General features: G+C 33.6%; 1 long non-coding RNA gene across 1 annotated transcript in view; it reads left to right on the forward strand.

Moving 5' to 3' along the window:
- LOC125100590 (uncharacterized) overlaps nt 1-12,339 on the forward strand; it is a 48,327-nt gene extending 35,988 nt beyond the window's left edge. The window contains exon 3 of the long non-coding RNA XR_007127604.1: nt 12,274-12,339. This is a non-coding gene — a long non-coding RNA (uncharacterized LOC125100590). The remainder of the gene's footprint in view (nt 1-12,273) is intronic.
- The last annotated feature ends 2,065 nt before the right edge of the window (nt 12,340-14,404 follow it).

Consider the following 14,404-nt stretch of genomic DNA (forward strand, 5'->3'; position numbering starts at 1 on the left):
CCAAATACAGAAACAAATGCACACTAGTAATATTGAATCAGAAATTAGAATAATCTAATACTTATCCATTTTAATGCTATAAAAGAGATTAAAGAAAACAGTTTTCTTTGAAAGACCTAACCTAATAAGAGATATGATATATTTAAGAAGTGATCAGACAATAGAGCCTATAAAAATGTTCTTACTACAGTCAGGAATGAAAAAAAAAAAGAGGAAGGAAAAAATAGTCAGTAAACTGTAATTTGGAAGCTGCAAAAAAAATGGACTGCAGCAGAGGAATAACTTGAGGAAAACACTAACAAAGGGAGAAGGGAAATAAAGATTATGTATTATTAGGAAATAAATGATTGCTACAGCACAAAAAGAGAGCTAACATGCATAACATCTATTGCTGAAGAAAAAAGAATAACAAATGAAAAATAGAAACACTTCAAAGAAAAATATAAGAACTACTGAAATAAGGAAATATCCGAAGCTGCAGAGTTAATGTAAAAATAATCAGCACCAAGATATATCCAACATGAAACTACTGAGCTTCTTGAATAGAGTCTTAGAGTCCTCAAGGCAAAATAATACTAATAATAATATTAATGATAAATTTATCAGAAAGAAGGGAAAAATCATTTTTAGACTTTGAACAATTGTGTGTAGACCTAGTTCATTCCTTATCGTTCTATTGTGTGACTCTAAATCAATTTGTGTATCTCTTTATTGTTGATGGGCATTTGAGTTTTTTTTGTTATTGTTGTTATTATATGCAATGTTGATACCAATATTTTTGTGAATGTTTTCAAGTAGGTATAAATATAGGTATTTCTATATATAGGCCTACTTGTCCAAGAGTGGAATTGGGTTAATTGGGTTAGTTAACACTATGCTCAGTTGGTCCATATAGTTGCCAAAAATGCTATTGTTTGTCTTCTCATTTTAGTAATTCTAGTGAGTGTGAAAGATTTCTTAAACTCAGAAACCATTAACCATAGATCAAAAAAGAAATACAAGTGTACATAAAAGAAAGACTTTCTACTTATCAAAAGATACCACTGAGAACCTTAAAAGAAAAGCCTCAACATGGAAAATATATTTCCAATACATATATTTATAAGATACATATGAAAATGTATTAAGAAATTCAAGAAATTAGTCAGGAATTAGTCAAAATCAGATATCCTGGAGAAAATGAATAAAAGTCTTGAATAAGCCTTTTAAAGACAAAGATATCCACATAAAAAATACATATATGAGAAAGTTCTTAACCTCATTAGATGTCAGGGCAAAGGCAAATTCACACTATTTTCTACCCATCAGAAAGACTAGCTTGAGAGATTTTGTTTTGTTTCTGCTGAGATTCTGAAGTAATACCAATTAACATTTCTGAACATGTATGAAACTGTCAACTTCTGCTAAGTGATTTACATATAATATCTCATTGAATTTCTACAATAATCTTCTGTGCCAAGAAGTGCCATTATATTCCCTCTTTTATAGGTAAAGAAACAAATAAAACCATTTGATTAGGAAACCTACTTGTAAATGGTCAAGGAAAACTTCAAACTCCATCTGTCTGATAACTAATCTCTCTCTCTATAATAAAATCCAATACTAAGAATGCTTTGTTTTTCTCGATATGATTTTTCTACCCTTTAAGCTCATTCCATAGCATTCTCTTCCTCTCCCATTATATTCTATTCATGTTGAATTTTCATTTTTAGGTACCCTCTAAACTCTTCAAGCTTAACTAGCTCTAGAACTTGGTTTGGAACTTGGAACATCTTCTTTCTTCCTAATATACCTGACCCTACATTGTGTTATACTTCCCTGTGGTATAGTCATGGCACATTTTGGCTCTGCCTAGAACGAAGAAACTCATCAGATGTTCAAGACATAAATTTGTTTCAGTCAGATTCTGGAAAATGTGGGAAGTTTGAGTGTGTTCCCATGATTTAGGGACATTGAAACAACTACTACCACTCACATTGGAGGTCTAAAAACAAATAACTTTTCTGGTATCAGTGGGTTCTTAACATTTTGTATGGAAGTTAAAAAAGTTATTTCCATGTTCTCTATCTTAGACTTTACTTCTACAGATGAATAAATCCACAAAAAAATTCTCTTTAGCCACTTATATTAGTTTTTATTGTATTTAGCATGTTTTGCTATGTTTAACACTATAAAATTATTAATCAAATTTTATGTCATGTAAAATATGCCTTCGTATTTATTTTACTTCACTTTGTTTTAACTTTCCTATGTCTCTTCCCAGTTCACTGTAAGATACTCTCCATTCTACCCACGATGCTGAAAATACATTCTTCAAAAACTTAATGGAGAATTCATTGTTAAAATGATACTTTATCACTGTTATGCTGAAAATGTTGTACCTAACAGAACGAGCGATTATAGTTCTGGTGCTGAATTAAGCTGCATTTTGACCAGGAAAAAAAAAATTCCTTTTAAGATAGAGATGTTGTCATTCCCTTCAAACCTGGCCTATGGCTATTGAAGGGGAAGCACTCTCGCTTCTACAAACACTATTTCTGCACCATCTTTTCAGTCGAAAGTCTATTAGAGGTTGAGGAAAGTAAGTTTACTGAAGAGTTATATGCAAATCTACCTCTTTTTCTCCACCACACTCACCTCCAATTACATTAAAGAAAATGTCAGTAAAATTAGAAGCTTTTTGGCAAAGAGTAAGCAAAAAACCTCTTCTTTTAGCATTAAACTTGATATATTGATCTACATTTGAAAAGACAGTTTGAGTGATTCAAAATTTGCATATTTTTATACATGATATCTACCCTCACCCCACCTTTGGCATTCCAAGTGACAGTTAAGAGTAGTAGCAGGGAATAAGTGCTTGGAATGCAGTTAAATGCAGCATAAATGGATCCTTTTAAAGACTAACCGTTTTAATGGTTACTTAACCTACATATGACTCCATTTCTTCCTGCAGAAAAATAGGGATAATATTTATCACTCATAAAACTTTTTAATGTGTCACCTCATTAATCTCCTACCCCTTTGTGTGACCCTGAGAGAGAAAAGCTCTAGATAAAACACAAGAGCTATAAGGCTGGCCCTCAATTTTAGATACAGAAACTGATAGACCCAAAGGCTTGAGCTATTGCTATTTGAAGCTGTTACAGCAGTTTCAATCTTTCACAACAAGCTGGAACTAAATAACCTGAACTTTTTTCTCACCAAGTTACTTAAAAATATATTAAGTTAGTATATAAGGGCACACGAAAGCAATCAATATTTTGTGAAACTGCCAGACTGTAATATGTTTTTTTTTAATGGCATTAGTGTTAAGTGCATTAACTTTAATGAAGAACCTAGAAATGGTCTCTTAATAACCTTATTGGGATATGACTACTTTTAAATGGTTTTTGCTTTGTCCTTGGAATTCATATGATGCATGTGACAGAGGCTTGTTCAGTGTTAACAGAGGATTAGATGAAGGAAATTAATTAAAGCTTCCTTGCAACGTTTTCCCCTTGAGCTATTCAGTATGCCAAAGTGGTATGACAGGGTACCATCCTTCCTCTAAATCTACTCATTAAATAACTCAATTGGGTTTAAACACACATCCTTTTTTTTTTTTAATTAGACCATAATTTTTCTCCTTGTCTTTCTAACCTGACCCCTTTGAGCCACTGCCACTTCTGTGATTTGTAATTACCTTTTAGCTTCCAAGAATAGGACAGCCACAAAGTGCGTCCCCATGTTTCAGGGTCCACCAATTCACTTTCTTGAGACCTGTCGTCAATTGAGATGACAAATTTAAATCGGTTAGGGACATTTGTTTAACTAATCCCCTGGGCAAATAAGGATTTAAAATGATTTCTTAGAACGGAAACCATAGCTATCAGTTACATCCTGTAATACTAGATGGAACACAGATCTATGACTCTTTTCAAATACTGTTCATACCACACTTTAATAATTATAAGAAATATTACTTTTCAATTTTATATTTAAAAATGAATAGAATCATTTGTCTTTAAGTTTCCACAAATTGTGATCTTCTGTTTTTAAAACATTCTTATAAATGTATTAATTCTTTGCTACTAAAAACAATTACTTATAAAATAAAATAAAGATAATTTCACAAAAGAAAGGTTACTTTCTTTTCTTGAAAAAAAAAAAAGGAAGCACTGTAGCAATGACATATGAAAGTAAATCAGGATAATAATACTTTCTGAAAAATTGTATCAAGTTTGATGTTTTCAGGTAAGCAAATATAAAGTTCTTGATTCCCTTACTTACTACTTTTAATCAAATAAAAAGCCCAAATTTTAAAATGCTTGCTTTAAAATGTCTGCCCTTTTGAGGTCAAGGATGAAGATATAACGACATCCCTCTAAATTTAAAATTAGACTGTTGAGTCTTTCTCTTTTTCTTCACCAAGATGTTGTTTGACATGTGATACTGATGAGGAAAACCAACCTGGAAAAAGGGAAATATGATTTCTGTTTAAAATAATTATTTAGGAAATCAGATGTAGATGATCAGTGACATAGTGGAATTAATAATGCTCACTGACCAAAACAGAAATCAAAAATTGTTCAGACAAATTAAATTCTATTTAAAACATTGATACTATAATTAAAACTATATATGTACAAGTGCATGTATGCATACGTGTATATCACACACACGAAGCACTGTTCATCCAAATTGTTAATATACTTTGTTGATTGCATTATAGTAATAATTCTATGAAAAAGCCAGTGTTATTATTCTTCAATACATTGGATTATATTTTTTGAAATTAAAAAACATGAAATTGATCACATTGACAAATTTTACCTAATTTATAATACTAATATACAAATAAAGAAATCCATAGTTTATATGGTTAATATATTTATTTGTTCATTATTTTAAACACTGTAAAACTGACAGGTTCATTCTTCTGCAAATCAGATATGTTCAAATTTTGATCAACCTTGATATCTGAGATTAAACACTTAAAATACATCAAAATGCAAATCTGACCAGCTAAAATGTATTCATGTTAAAATGTCAGGATCATGACAACTAAGATAGATGGTTCCAAAATAGTATCCTGCAAATATTTAATGAGATTGAGAAATATTATAACACATTGATGCAAAATTTTACTTGAATCATTAGTGAAAAGCATAGTATTTCAACTGTCTTAAAACATGTACTTAACATTGCAAAAAAACGATCAGAGACATTTAAATTCTCAAATAAACTTAAAATCCCTATCTTGTTTTACATAATAATAGAAGTTGTATTTTACCTGCTAAAAGTGTGAATTCCAAAACTCCAGGATTTCCTGTAAGGACACAATCGCAGTCTCTTTGTGGAGTTTCTGATACATAGGTAAAGAGTATAACTGCAGCTGCAGACTTTATCTTTTTAGCTTGAACATTAAAAAAAAAGCTCGCCTAAGTCACAAAAATTACAAATTTTATTTTAATTAATCACCTACCTGTTCTTTCCTAGAGCTTTTTTTTTAAATAGACTAAATCTCAAAATAATTCCAACTAATAAAGATAGTGCCTTATGACACTCAAGTACATCATTTATAGTAAATTCAGGTAGTAACTTGGCCACTAATAGGAACCTCCAATTCAGAGAAAATTCTATAATGTTTGCCTACCTTCAGGTGGGAATTCTAGTATGATGCAGTTCCCAGAACTTACCATGATTTTATAAGTTGCCTGCAGTGGGATTTCTCAATATGCCATCCTTACAACACTTAAATCAGAATCTGCAGGAGTGCTTACTTCAAATGTGAATTCCCAGGTCCCACCGGAGATCAAATGAATTAGAATGCATATGGCAGAGCATGAATGTGGATTTTAATCATTTGCCCAAGTGGTTGTTATGCACATTAAGTTTGAGAATGCATGTGTGTTCCTAAATCCAAGTAAAGAATATATGGCATACATAACAAATATTTCACAAAGCTGTCAGTCACGAATAGAGCAGGTGATCAAGTGCTGATAAAATAGTTTAAGTAATGGAACAACTGTAACCGGCTTTACAAACTAGGAATAAATGAGGACGATTTTAAGACTCAGAGTACACCAAGGTCGTGGGCCTTCTAGCTTTGGTGATTTTCAAGCTTGCCTGATAAGTCTCATGGGGTGCTTTGTAAACTGCAGATAATTATGTCTCAACAGAACCTACTGAATGAGGGCCTCTTGGAGCAGATGCCTGATAATCAATATATTTAACTATCTAGTCTGGTGACATTTATCCTCAAGGAAGTGGGGATATACTGCTTAGTGTATTCCCAGGCTGGCACTACAAAATAATCATAGTAACTTTGACCTTAATTGTTAAAATTTCTGAATTGCTAGTGTGGCATTATATCTTTAATTAGTACAATTGCTTTAATCTGTCAAATTATGTCCTTGATATCTATTAGGTACCCCCCTTATGCTCTTACCTTTTTCTTATTAAAGGCTGATTTAAAACTGACTTCCTATTACTATTCTTGTTTTGCATAGGATTGGTTTTCATGAATAATCATGAATGCCCTCAATATTTGTACAACCTAATCTGTGAGGTGTTTGATATGCTTTTTTTCTACATGAATTTTTAAGTGTCTTCACATATACAAATGCATTAATAGCAGTTAATAAAAGCACATGTATTTTCCATAAATTCAGTATCTCAAAATATATGTATACATTAGGGCATATGATAGACCTAGGAATGATTACACTTATTAACACACACACATACAAGTATGATTGATTTCAGGCTTATAATTTAGGAAACATTGTTAGTAACATGAATAAGAACAGAAAAACTAAAATTAGGCATTCCTCAGTTGAGGAAATCATTATGCAATTGTTTAAAAATAACTGTAGAATTCAGTTGTCTACATTGAGTTCATTACTAACCACTTAAAACAAAAAAAGCAGTTCTTTTAAAAGATTCTTCTTTAAGAATAAACTGTAGTTTACAATGGATTAAAAGCAAAGCCACCTTCTCAGATTTCAAGATATACTATAAAGCTATAGTAAACAAAATAGTATGGTACTGGCACCAAAAATAAATACATAAATCAACAGAACAGGATAGACAGTCCAGAAATAAACCCACACCTACATGGTCAGTTAATCTATGACAAAGAATGAGATACAGTCTTTTCAATATATGGTGTTGAAACAACTGGACGGACACCTACAGAAGAATGAAACTGGCCACTTTTTTGCACCACAACAAAAGTAAACTCAAAAGGATTAAAGACCTAAATGTGAGGCCTAAAACCATAAAACTCCTCAAAGAAAACATAGGCAGTAATCTCTTATGCTTGGACCTTAGCAACATATTTATGGATATGTCTCTTCAGAAAAGGGAAACAAAAGCAAACATAAACTATTGGGATTACATCAAAATAAAAAGCGTCTGTGCAGCAAAGGAAACCATTAACAAAACAAATAGGCAACCCACTGAATAAGAGAAGATATCTGTAAAATATATAGCTGATAAGGGGTTAATATTCAGAATACATAAAGAGCTTACACAACTGAACACCAAAAAATAAACAATCCAATTAAAAATAATCAGAGAACCTGAGTAGACATTTTTCCAAAGACATACACATGACCAACAGACACAAGAAAAGATGTTCAATATCACTCATCATCAGAGAAATGCAAAACAGAACCACAACAAGATATCACCTCACACTTGTCAGAATAACTAGTATTTTTTAAATTAACATATAATATATTATTTGTTTCAGGGGTACAGGTCTGTGAATCATGTCTTACACAATTCACAGCACTCACCATAGTTCATATCCTCCCCAATGTCCATAACTCAACCATCCTATCCCATCACCCCCCCACCCCCCAGCAACACACAGTTTGTTTCCTGAGATTAAGAGTTTTATGATTTGTCTCCCTCCCTGATCCCATCTTGTTTCATTTTTTCCCTCCCTTGCCCCACAACCACCCACCTTGCCTCTCACATTCTTCATATCAGAGAGATCATATGATAATTGCCTTTCTCTGATTGACTTATTTCACTTAGCATAATACTGTCTAGTTCCATCCATGTCATTGCAAATGGCAAGATTTTGGGGTTTTTTTGATGGCTGCATAGTATTTCAGTGTGTGTGTGTGTGTGTGTGTGTGTGTGTGTGTGTGTGTGTGTGACATCTTCTGTATCCACTCATCTGTTGGTGGACATCTAGGTTCTTTTCATAGTTTGGTTATTGTGAACATCGCTGCTATAAACGTTCAGGTGCACGTGCCCCTTCGGATCACTACATTTGTATCTTTAGGGCAAATACCCAGTAGTGCATTTGCTGGGTTGTAGGGTAGCTCTATTTTCAACTTTTTAAGGAACTTCCATGCTGTTTTCCAGAGTGGTTGCACCAGCTTGCATTCCTACCAACAGTGTAGGAGGATTTCTCTTTCTCTGCATCCTCTCCAATTATCTACCATTTCCTGACTTGTTAATTTTAGCCATTCTGACTGGTGTGAGGTGGTATCTCACTGTGGTTTTGATTTGTATTTCCCTGATGCTGAGTGATGTGGAGCACTTTTTCATGTGGCTAATATTACAGAGACAAGAGATAACAAGTGTTGGTAAAGATGTAGCACTTGTGCACTGCTGGTAAAAGCGCAAATTGGTGCAACAACTGTGAAAAACAGTACAGAGGTCCCTCAAAAAATTAAAAATTAGAATTCTACTCCACTACTAGGTATATAACCCTAAGAAAATGAACACACCAATTTGAAAAGATATATGAACCGTTATGTTTACTATAGCATTATTGACAATAGCTAACAGATAGAAGCAACCCACTATCCATTGATAGATGAACGGATAAAAGAAATGTGAGATACACATGCACACACACACATACATACACACCACATTGGAATGTTACTCGGCCATTTAGAAAAATGAGATTTTGCCATTTGCAACAGCATGGATAAATCTAGAAGGTATTATGCTAAGTGAAACAAATCAGACAGAAAAAGACAAACACCATAGGACTTCACTTATCTGTGGAATCAAAAAAACAAAACAAACAAATAAGCAAGCAAAAAACAGACTCTTAAATAAAGAGAACAAATTGGTGGTTGCCAGAGAGGAGATTGGTGGGGGGATGGATGAAAGAGTTGAAGGGGATTAAGAAGTACAAACTTACCAGTTATACATAAGTCATGGAGATAAAAAGTAAGGCATAGGACATATATTTAGTAATAATGTAAAAATGTTGTATGGTGACAGATGATGACTGCCCTTAATGTGGTATGCATTGAGTAATGTATAGGATTGTTGAATGATTATGTTGTACACCTGAAACTAACATAGTATTATATATCAATTATAGTTAAAAAATAAATTAAAAAGTAAGATGATTAAAAGTATAGCCATCTAGCCTGTACTTGCAGATGTTTTCTATGCTGAGAAGCAGAGACCACAAAAGGCAATACAACATTCTGGTCTTGTGAGAGATAGAATGCCAAGATTTGGGAGGTACATTCTGGACTAATCATATCATGAAGACCAACTCTGTCATGACGTACACAATAAATTTTAAAACTATATTCATTGGATACATTCACTTGGAGAAGTTTGAATGGCAGTAATTTTTCCCAATTACTATTATTTTACATCAGTAGACTCTATTTAATATCTTTGATAATTCTATAATTTTGAAGATCTCCAGGAAAAAAAAAACATTATATTTGTTCATTTTATTGCAAATATTTTGTTAAAAGTGTGTCAGCTCTAATATTGAAACTATAATGCAAATTTTTAATTATTAGCACTATTCTATGAAGCGCAATGAAGAACATCTTTAAATAAAAGAGGGTAAGGGAACCTGAATGGCTCAGTTGTTTAAGCCTCTGACTCTCGATTTCAGCTCATGTCATGATCTCTGGGTCATGAGATCGAGCCCTATGTCGGGCTCCATGCTAGATGTGGAGCCTGCTTAAGATTCTCCCTCTCCATCTCCCCCTCCCTGCAGGCAATCTCTCACTCTCTCTGTCCCTCTCTTAAAAAAATAAAATAAAAAATAAAAAAGAAGGTAATATTTCATTAGGGAATAAACCAAAAGACTTTCTATCTTTCCACATCTTTACATCCAGTGATGCTGTTTTAGAGACTAGTTTCTAAACAGAAGCAATTTTTTTTTTTTAAATGATGAAAGCCATGTTTTGCTCAGGAATACTATTATAACCATACCATGTAGGTTGCTTGATAGCAGATACTAGTGTGCCAAGCTTCAAAAGGCAAAACACCGAGTTTTGAGCTTGTTTTTGTCTGGCTTGCTTCTGCTCACCCTGGAGAATCTGGAGGCTTGTATTGCTGACACACCACTAGGTCACCACAATTTCTCTTTTCACAGATGAATCCACCATGACAGAACATTCATGTCCTTAAGATGCAACCCTAGCCAACAACCTCCCACAATTTCACTGGATATCACAATGTTCTGCTTGATAAAAATCTGTTGCTTCTTTGATTTTATTGTTGATTTCAGGTGTTTCTTTATTTGCTCATTTCTTAATCATGTCTTCTTGTTTTGTTAATGTTTTTCAACTCTATCCCAGTTGATCTGCACACCACCACTGTGACTAGAGAATCTGAAGAAGAAAACCACCACCTATTACACTTGCTTTAAGTTTTCCGACTTTCTAGATCCAAAACCCTGTATAACAGCCAGTCACTCCACCTATTAAATCTGGGGGGCTACGAGGCATTTTTCTACCACAGATACTGAACTGTGGCCAAAGACTCAGCTCCACCAGCGGTGTCCTCTTGTATACTCAGTTAAATCCACCACTTTATAAGAATAATCATCACTTTCTTTCTTTTTTTTCTTTTTTAGGACTTTATTTACTTATTTGAGAAAGAGAGAGAAAGGACAAGAGAGCATGTGTGCACACACACATGAGCAGGAGAGGGGCAGAGTGAGAGGCAGAACCAAACTCCCCGCTGAGTGGGGAGTCCAATGTGGGACTTGATCCCAGGACCCTGGGATCATGACTTGGGCTGACATCCAAATGCCCCTCATCCTCACTTTCATATTCAAGTGAGAAAAGCCCCATCTAGGTTGCCCTGGCCTTGCAATCTAGACCCAAGTGGAGAGGACTCAGGTGTCAATGAAGAGTGGAATTGGAAGGGAGGGTCACAGTCCCAGAAACAAGAGGTTTTACACCTATGAGAGCCACTAAAGCTAAACAAATGGCACTTCTTGGTGAAGAAGTCTTCCAGTACTGTAATAAATTAAAAGAACTTCACATCACTCTCTCCCAAATCATTCTCAACCTCTGCAATTAAAGGAATTTGCTGTTTCCCCCATTTTAAAAAAATTAAGTGCTTTATAAAATGAATAGTATCTTATTTATAAAAAAAAAAAATCTTGTCTCAGCAGTATAATATGAGGACAGTTCCATTAGTTAGCTCCTCATAGGTGTTGGTATGGGGTCTTTAGAGTCTATCCTACATGAAGTACCTGATAGTGGTTATCAGTGCAGCAGGTTAAATTTAATGCAATATGGCAACAAAAAAGTAATACTGACAGCAACTATGTTGGGGCAAACACAGCATATTCCCATAATCACTCACAGACTTTTACTTAGTCTTTGATTTAAGAGACAGATTCTCTGTGTCTGATCAATGGAAGTCTCTTGAGATGCACTAAAATGAAATTCAAAAAAAGCTAATTCAAATCATTCTGGAATTATAGACAACTATACTAGAAAGCCTCTAAAACACTGAGAAAGAGAGAGAGAGAGACAAAGGAAAGGGCATAAATGCACCTAGATCATGTTTTCTAGGTGCTGAGAATAAGAGTTGGGGCAGGCGTCTCATGTGATAGATCTAGCAGATACAATAAATGAGAAAAGATGTTAAATATATTGTCTTTTTTAAAAGTATAAACAGAATTCCTTTACTATCTCTGAGAGCCCACTGACAAGATTTAATTTAATATTTCATTAGTTTCCTCTCTTGATACTGTTTCCTTTTCTGTATAGGTCAATAACTATAAATTATTTGTTTTCAGCGATGGTGGGTATAATGGTAATGACAACCAGAACAATGATAGTGCCTGGTCATTTCTATATACCATGAATTTTATTGGAAAAACCTATAAATACAAGCTCCATTAATTGGCTTAATAAGATCTGTGTTGTTTATTGCAAACAAAATAAGTAAAAATACACTACTCGATATTAGATATTGGTTACTATATTTCTTTTTTTTAAATATCCTCTTCTTTGCTAGTTCTAAATGTTTTATTTCTTACAGGTCTAATACTGATTTGAGTATTCTTGTATGTACTGGCGTTAACCAGCTGTGACCGAAGGATGCTCACATACTCTAGTGTTCAGACATGTTTTGACACATCTAAGTTAGGGTGAGGAAGGTTCTTCCAGGACATGGAATTCCTTCTTTAGCAAGAATAGTGGGATGGAGACTTACTCTGAATAAAGAAGAAGTAGAAACTGGAAAGGTTAAAGAGATTAGTCTAAAAATAAAAACTGCCATTCCCATTATTCTCGAGATCAGACTGCAAGAACATGAGAATGCTTGGCACCAAGTAAACGGATCTGAAGAGACACTCTAATTCCTAATCCGTAATCTACAAGGGAAAAATAAGGTACCACCATGCATAATGATGGGAGTGTAGTTTGTGAGGAGGACTGATGTATAGGTTATGATAGTATCTTTGGTAACAAAATGTATCTGTTTTGTGGTGGTAATGGAGGTTTAAAGCTTATTACATGGGAAATCAAGATTTTCTGCATATATGAACATATAGGAAAACCTATTATTTTTTTTTTTAAAACACCTGCATTATACCACTTTAGAGGCAAAGGATGGTTTCTTCCTTTATTAGATCTTCTATTGATAATATATATTTTCATTACAACATCTTTCAAATGGTCCCTCTAAGTGGAAAGACTCCAGGTATTATAACAGGGAATCTTGAAGTATAGGTCCTTAGGGAAATATTTTAGTTAAAAGAAGGAGCTACTTAGAATCATTTCTTAAATGAGAGGAAGGATTTGGAATCATATCAAATCACTGGTTAATTTGTAAAAGAATAAATGCCATAGAAATAGAAAAAAAATAGGAATTTATGAGTCAGAAAGGCAAGTTTCATCAAGATTTTATTCTTGGAATATGTATACTCCAGAGTCTGTACAACACTTTTCATTTTATTTTAATTGATAATGCAATTCTTCTCTATTTGCAAGGTTGCATAGCTCATATTAAACACACTTATTTGAGGGGCACCTGGGTGGCTCAGTGGGTTAAGCCTCTGCCTTCAGTTCCGGTCATGATCTCAGGGTCCTGGGATTGAGCCCCGAGTCAGACTCTCTGCTCAGCAGGGAGCCTGCTTCCCCCTTTCTCTCTGCCTGCCTCTCTGCCTACTTGTGATCTTTCTCTCTTTCTCTGTCAAATAAATAAATAAAATCTTTTAAAAAATAAACGCACTTATTTGAAATATCTTACTCTTATACATCCTGAAAAAGCATAGGTTTTCATTAGCTGCTGTATTCCTTCTCTAACCTCCAACAATAAAACACACAAAAATACCTCATCAAACCCTTACTACTTTTACATTTTTAGAAAACTAAAATAACTACTTAAGTGATTATTTAATCCATAAAAATAAATTTATTATTTTGTGAAACTCATTATAGGAGGTATTAACTTGTAATTCTACATTTTCTCTCTTTTTTTCCATTTTATTTCCTCTTGTCTTTTAACATATCTTTGTAATTCTGTCACCCTTTTGCTCACAAGAAAAAAAAGTGGCATTTTTAAATATCAAGTAATATGTGTTAGAGCTTTGCTAACCATCTCATCACCAGTTTGTTGCAAGAGATTTATAAATCAGATTTTCATTAAAAAAGAAAAAGAATCAACACCATATGTTCTGCTGAATCCCATGCAGCTGTTGCTACAGCAGCTTAATAACGTGTAAACAGGAAAGCATTCTGTACTTTGTACAATATACAAGACTGTAACTCCTTTCAAATATGCTTTTTAAAAAATATTAAGATTAAAATCTAAGAAAGCACGGTAAAATGAAATAACTTAGAAGTGTTAACATTTATTTTATAGAAAAGGAGTTCTCTTTGAATCAGAAGCTAAATGAGTATCTATAACTGAAATTAAAACACCGAGGTACGCTTGAAATTGAAATAGAAAAGCAGACTCAAAGAAGGATGTTGTGTATTAATGCATCTCCTCCAGTAATCTTAACTTTATTGCATGTACTGTTTGCCTAAATATCAATCTAGTTGGCACTTTTATTACAATCCTGAAAATGGAAAGAGAGCAAATGAACCATTTACTGCTTTTATTTTCTAAGTATAATCATGTTTCTGCTTTCCATTCAATGATAGTCAACTTTTTTTTTCCTCCA

Source organism: Lutra lutra, chromosome 5 (assembly GCF_902655055.1).
Source record: "Lutra lutra chromosome 5, mLutLut1.2, whole genome shotgun sequence".
Lineage (NCBI taxonomy): Eukaryota > Metazoa > Chordata > Mammalia > Carnivora > Mustelidae > Lutra > Lutra lutra.